Genomic DNA, 6,686 nt, shown 5'->3' on the forward strand with positions numbered 1-6,686 from the left:
CTCTTTCATTTTAAACTAACATACCAGTTCCCACGGCTCCCCATGCCACACAACCCCCCCTTTCCCAGCCCCACGTGTGAACAGAAGGCCCATCGGTAGCCGGAAGCAGGTACAATTCCTGCAAACTACTTCCCCCTTCAACTTTGCACAGATCTCCAGGGTAGGCACCATGGCCCCTGTGTTCTAGAATGCCAGGGTGAAGCCCAAATAAAAGGTTCAAAGAAAACAGCAAGGACAGGAAACAGTAACCATGAGTGCGTGCTGCGGTGTTCCCCTTGCCCCGTGTCACCCCCCCTTCCTGCGTTTGCAGAACTCCCCACCTTTGAGGGTTGGTTGGGCAGCTCAGACACTGCTTATTATTAGAGTTGAGTATATCAGCGACTGGCTTTCCTCACCTCCTTTGGGGTAAATCAGGAGTCCCCCCAATGCTGGGGCAGGGAGACTGCGTGGGGGGACCCTAACTCCCGCAGCAGCTGCAGGACAGCCGGTGGTGTGGACAGAGCCTGTGCTCGCCTGGTCCCCCCCTGGGCTGCCCTGCTCAAGGAGGTGGTCCTGATGGCTTAGACCAGCCCCCTGGGGGAAGTGGGGCATTTTGGAGATCTATTACCCTACCCTAGAGCTTGTGGGAGGCCCTTTTGTGCCGAAGAAGAATCTGCCCCCATCTGGCAGGTGCACGTTCCTGCCAGTCATCCTGTCCGTGGCTCCAGAGCTATCAGCCCTCCTTTCCCTAAGTTTCTGTTCTGTCAAAAGCCACCAAAGTTTGCCTCATTGCTTAACAGCTACCAACCCCTGGTGGTACAATAAGGCTGCCACACGTGTCCAGTTACATCCATAAGCCTTTTCATGGTATTATGCGCCTCTGAAAATATAGAAGTCTTTTATGAAGATGTACTCTTGTATTATGGGGCATTACCACAGGGCCTATTATGTCCTCCCACCCACCCCAAAACAACAGAACTAGCACATGTTTCTACTTGTTTAGCCTCGGTCTACTAACCCAGAGAAAATCATTAGCTTACTTATACTTTAATTTTTTTTAAGATTTTATTTATTTATTCATGAGAGACAGAGAGAGAGAGAAAGAGAGAGGCAGAGACACAGGCAGAGCGAGAAGCAGGCTCCATGCAGGGAGCCTGATGTGGGACTTGATCCCAGGACCCCAAGATCATGCCCTAAGCCAAAGGCAGAAGCTCAACCACTGAGCCACCCAGGCGTCCCTTACTTATATACTTTTAAATGTACATATTCAACATTAAGTGGCTCAACCGCCAATACGTAAATGAGATATTTTAAAAATTAAGTTTATGTCACCCTGGGAAGGAGGAAAAGGAAAAGACCGTAGTTATCAGCTTGTAGATAGGGGACCCTTAAAGTATACACAATGCAAGCCCATTCCTGGGAAGAATAACCTGGGTCACCTGTGACCCCACTCCCTTTCCCACTGAGAGACTACAGCTTCACACTTGCTGTGCATCTTTTCCGACCATTCTGTGGTCACAGTAGCTGCCATCACCAGTGAAGGCTCACCTGGCTCCCAGTATAGTCACTGGGCTTACTTCAAGGACAAAGCCCAATCCTACTAAGTCTTGGTGCTCACCTCCTCCTTTATGCCTCCTAGTTGAGTTTATGAGGGTCACATGCAATGTAGGCAGGCATCTCTGGTCACCTACCATCTCCTGAGGGCTCCTTCCCATACAGTTTTCTACGTCCTGCCTGTTAACTGAACCCTGAGCCTCTCCTCACTCTCCTACCCAACCCCTGTGACCTCTAGAATTCCTGCACCATAATCATTAATCTTCCTTACCTTTGACTTCTTTCCTGGACATTTGCTCCACTTCCTTGTCGTCATTAAAATAACCCCCAGGTGGCATATCCCCTGCAGCCTTTTCACCCGGGGGCTGTTTCTTTTTGTGCTTGCCAGAGTCCTTTCTGTATTAACAGAGGTGTTACGGACAAGTTTTGCCATGGTTATCCAAAACAGCACTCCTTGAGTGCGCACATCTTGCCATCCCAAAGACCTTGAGCTACTAACAGTCACATCTCTTTTTATGTAGGTTCTTCTCAAGAGGAAACTCTAGTCTCTCCCATCTTATTGATGTGTCATCAATATCCTCTCCCATGTGTGGATTGTCATTTCACTCTTTGAGTATCTTCTGATGAACCCAAGCTCTCAACTTTAATTAAGTACATCAATCTTTTATGGTTTATGCACTTTATATAATATTTACAACATGACTTCTGTTTACAATTTACAGTTGACCTTTATTTACTTAGGACTAATATCCATAATTTCTGATCTTGAAGTCCTAAAGATAGTCTATTTTATTATCTTCATAAAGTTTAATGATTTTGGGCTTTCACATTTAGATGTTTAGTCTACCTGAGAATTTTCTATGCATGGTGTGAGGGAGGCACCTGACTTTGTTTTTGTCTGGAAGGATAGTCAATTTCCCAGGATGACTTATTGAAAAGATCATCATTTCCCTATTGACCTGCAATACTACCTCAATCTTATTTCAATAGCCCACTTATTAATGCATCTGTTTGGGAAGTCTACTTTGTTCTACTGGTCTATGTTTTTCTCTGCCTCTACAAACACCTTATGGTCTTAATTATTTTAGCTTGATAATGCCTTATGTAAATGATGTCTACTTGTCACCTCACCTGTTTTTCTTTTTTCTTTTTTTTTTTTCAAAAGTGTCTTAGTGATCTTTGGCTCTTTGCATTATGCAAAATTTACATCAGCTTATTAATTTTCTTTTTTTTTTTTTTAAGATTTATTTATTTATTTATTCAGAGAGAGCGAAAGAGAGGCAGAGACACAGGCAAAGAGAGAAGCAGGCTCCATGCAGGGGGCCCGACGTGGGACTCGATCCTGGGTCTCCAGGATCACATCCCGGGCTGCAGGCGGCGCTAAACCGCTGCACCACCCGGGCTGCCCCAGCTTATTAATTTTCAAAAAAGAAAAACCTGTTGGGTTAAGATTAGTATTTCTCTGAATCAGTTTAGAGAGAGTTGACCTTTCTTAAATATTGTGTTTTCCAATCAGTGAACATGGTCTATCTTCCCATTTACTTAGACCTCCTTAAACATCATTCAGTTAAGTTTTATACACTTATCCAGAAAGTTCTTGCCTATCTTGTCATTTTTATTATTATATGCTTTTTATATTAATTTAAATAGTATGTTTTAATTTTATTTTTCAACTACTGCTAACATGTGAAATAAGTGCCAAATTTTATTTCCAGCAAGTTTAATAGAAATAATAAGAGAGTTTATTTAGCAATTTTCTGAAGCATCTTTTGCTGAGTATATGCACAAAATCACATCATTTGCATTTGCATTGTTTCTTCTTCTCTAAGCTTTGCAGTTTTAGTTTCTTCTTGTCTTCTTTGCATTTAGGCAAGCTAAATTTGAAGGAACTGTGTGGTGTTGTAAGCAGCTGTGTTACACAAATTCTACCTTTATATGTATTTATTTACAATAGTTCATTGTTAGTAAGTGGAGAGGTAAACATATAATGGTGACTGTTCAACAAAACTATTAAATGTTAATGAAAACTTCTAAGATGCTACAGATATTACAATGCTATCTCATCTTGATGCCAGTATGTAAACTTTACAGAAATATCAAATTATGCCTCATTAAAAATGCCATTTGAAGACTGTTCATTGGCAAAATGTTGACTACCATAACATCTGATAATCTTGAACTAGCAAGCAAAACTTCGATGTTAATAACATTTTTTACAACATGTTAGAGAGCAGGCATTTGCATTTGTATTGTTGATGTTTAGAGAAAAAGGACACTGCATCTTTCAACTATTAAGTCAAGCCGTGGCAATTTAGGTTCTGCAAAACAGTATTTTCTGCAACAGTGTACTAATGTTCTAAATCTGAGTTCTGTTTTTCTCTGTGTTTAATTTGTAAATTTATTTGCTTTCATAGTGTTATAAGAACTACGATTATACATTGTTTATGCTTAATTTTATTACATATTTTAGTAAAATTGTAATTAAATTAGTTTAAAGCAATCCTGGCTTCCTGTCTGAAATAGTCTCTTATTTTATTACTTACATCAGAGAAATTCTGTTCTGATGAATAGGAGACTCTCCTTTGTCTCACTATGGAAGACTCTGGCTTTGCTGATGTTCTTAAAATGTGTACGTTATCTACTTGCATTTGGGTACATGTGCCTGACTACATCTTTCCCCACTCTGAGGGCTCCTGAGTGCTCTTTTTTAAATGCAGATATTATTTAGCCTTTGTCTACTTAAAAGTATTCAATAACTTTATTTTTAAGATAATGTTAAAAATTCTTTTTTAGTTTTATTGACATATAATTAACATTCAACACTTATTTATAAGTATAAATACACCACATAATGACTTGACATATATGTATATGCAATATATATATATAGCAAAATGATTACTACAGTAAGTTTAGTTAACATCCATCAACTCATACAGTTACAAAAAATTTTTTCCCTTGTGATGAGAAGTTTCGGATCTTACTCTCTTTCAAAATTCTTAACATAACTCAGAAAGCTCTGTATAGTGTAGCTCCTACCCACCTCTCTAAATTCACTTTTGCAAACTGCTCCATTCACAGTTGACTCTAAGTGGAAACCTCAGCCTTCCAATTGCTCAGACAAAAATCCCCATAGTCACCCTCGGCTGCTCCCAAGGATACACCATATCAGCAAATCATTCAGGCTCTACTTTCAAAATACGTAGAAACTGACCGTTTCTTATCACTTTCACACTGTCGTGTGGTTCATGCCACCAACATGTAGTTACTATTCTGCAATAATTTCTTGATTAGTGTCCATGCCCTTACTCCTTCATTAATTTTCTATTGCTGTAACAAATTATCACAAACTCAGCATCTTAAAACAACACTAATTATTGTCTTGCAGTTCATAGCAATCTGATAGATTCGGCTGGTTGGTTTTCTGATCTGGGAACTACAAAGTCAAAGGTGTCTGGAAACTCTGGGGAGGAATCCACTTTCAAGCTCATTCAAGTTGTTGGTGGAATTCAGCTCCATGTGGTTGTAGGCAGCCTAGTGTTTCTGCTCAGAAACACATTCAGGCTGGGGATCTCTGCAGCATGGTGGGCGATGCTCCAATGGCTGCACTGGCTCTCCTTGAGCATGGGGGAAACACACACAGCCACAATGCACTGCTTTAGAGTGTTTTATACATAATGTGCTCTGTGTGTATGTATCTTTGAAGGAAAATGTTTCAGATATAAATGGTGTTACAACAAATAGATGCTGCATGCATAGGCTGGCTTTAAAGGATGTATGTATGCTCTCGTATGACTGTTTAATATTAGGCTCTTCCCCTGCTAGATTATAAGCTTCGAGAGGGCAGAGGCCCTGCTTATGCTACTCTATCCTCAGGGCTACACACAATGCCTGGCACAGAGGAAGTACTCAGTAAGTATATGTTGAATAAATACTTGAACAAGAGTTTTGTATTGGTCAGTAAGCCAGACTACAAAAATGTTTTGAATCTCATCATCAGTTAATGTTATCTTCATAATCGAGATAAAATAAATTGAGCCTATAATATTACTGAGTGGATTTAGGAGAAAAGATGTCTATCAGAGGTCAATTTCTGCTCCTCATGCAATAGTCCTGGGGTGAATCTGCACCCCAGAGAGGCGCAGGCCCTGCTTGGATATATAGATGGGGGCTAAGACCTGAGCCCATGGCAGACTGGGGCTGCGTTATACCTAGCTCACTGGTTGGCTGATACTTTGAGACAGGCCTGTTCTGTCTTGTCCTTCTGGCAGGGATGCAAGGATGGAGGGAGATCCAGCAGCAAGCAAGCCTTGGTCTGACAAGGAGGTCTAATACCTTATTCAGTCCAAATACAACTACCCCAAGGGAGACTAAGTAGACTCTCAAAATACATTACCTTCCACCTCATAGAGAAGGCTGTATGGGGGATGGGCTAGTCAGCCTTCTTCCTGAATTTTTTTAATTAATTACTATTCCCTTTGAATAGGCCCTTCTTCCCTTTGTGAAGACCTGATATTGAGGGCTCAAGTCCACCTGACAATGTGGGTGGGTTACAATGACTGTCTTTAAATCCACTAAATAGGTAAAGAAAATATCCAGATTAATTTGTACAAAATAAAGAGAATTAATTCCTGTCATTCGTGAAGATTTTTCTCCACTTTCAGTATTATGGAAGCTATAGGAAGGGTTATACTAATCTGTGGAACCTAATCTATAAACCATGAAACATTCAGTAAGCCAGTGATGAGCAAGACTCATAATAAGCCTACCTCTTTAAAAAGGAATACTAGTTCCACATTTAAAACGCTGGCTTCTATTTGTTCAATTCATACATTCAACACACATTTAAAATAATCATCATTCGATTTTTGTTAATGGTCCAAAAAAGAAAGTTGTATTGGATAACCCCTTCTGGGTGTTCCCTGGGTTTCATGGATTTCCCCAATACACATCAGGGTCAAAGCCAAGTAGACAAAACCACTTGTGGTGAGGGCTGATGATTTGCCATGTGATTTGAGATGCAGTTTTCTGATCTATTTGGGCTCAGTTCCCTGATCTCTGACAGGAGGTGAACATTTCTCCTTCGGGGTTTTGAGAAACAATGGAGTTAATTATAAAACACTTTGCCAAAATACCATGCTACACACAAGTGC

Source organism: Canis lupus, chromosome 27 (assembly GCF_011100685.1).
Source record: "Canis lupus familiaris isolate Mischka breed German Shepherd chromosome 27, alternate assembly UU_Cfam_GSD_1.0, whole genome shotgun sequence".
Taxonomy (NCBI): Eukaryota; Metazoa; Chordata; class Mammalia; order Carnivora; family Canidae; genus Canis; species Canis lupus.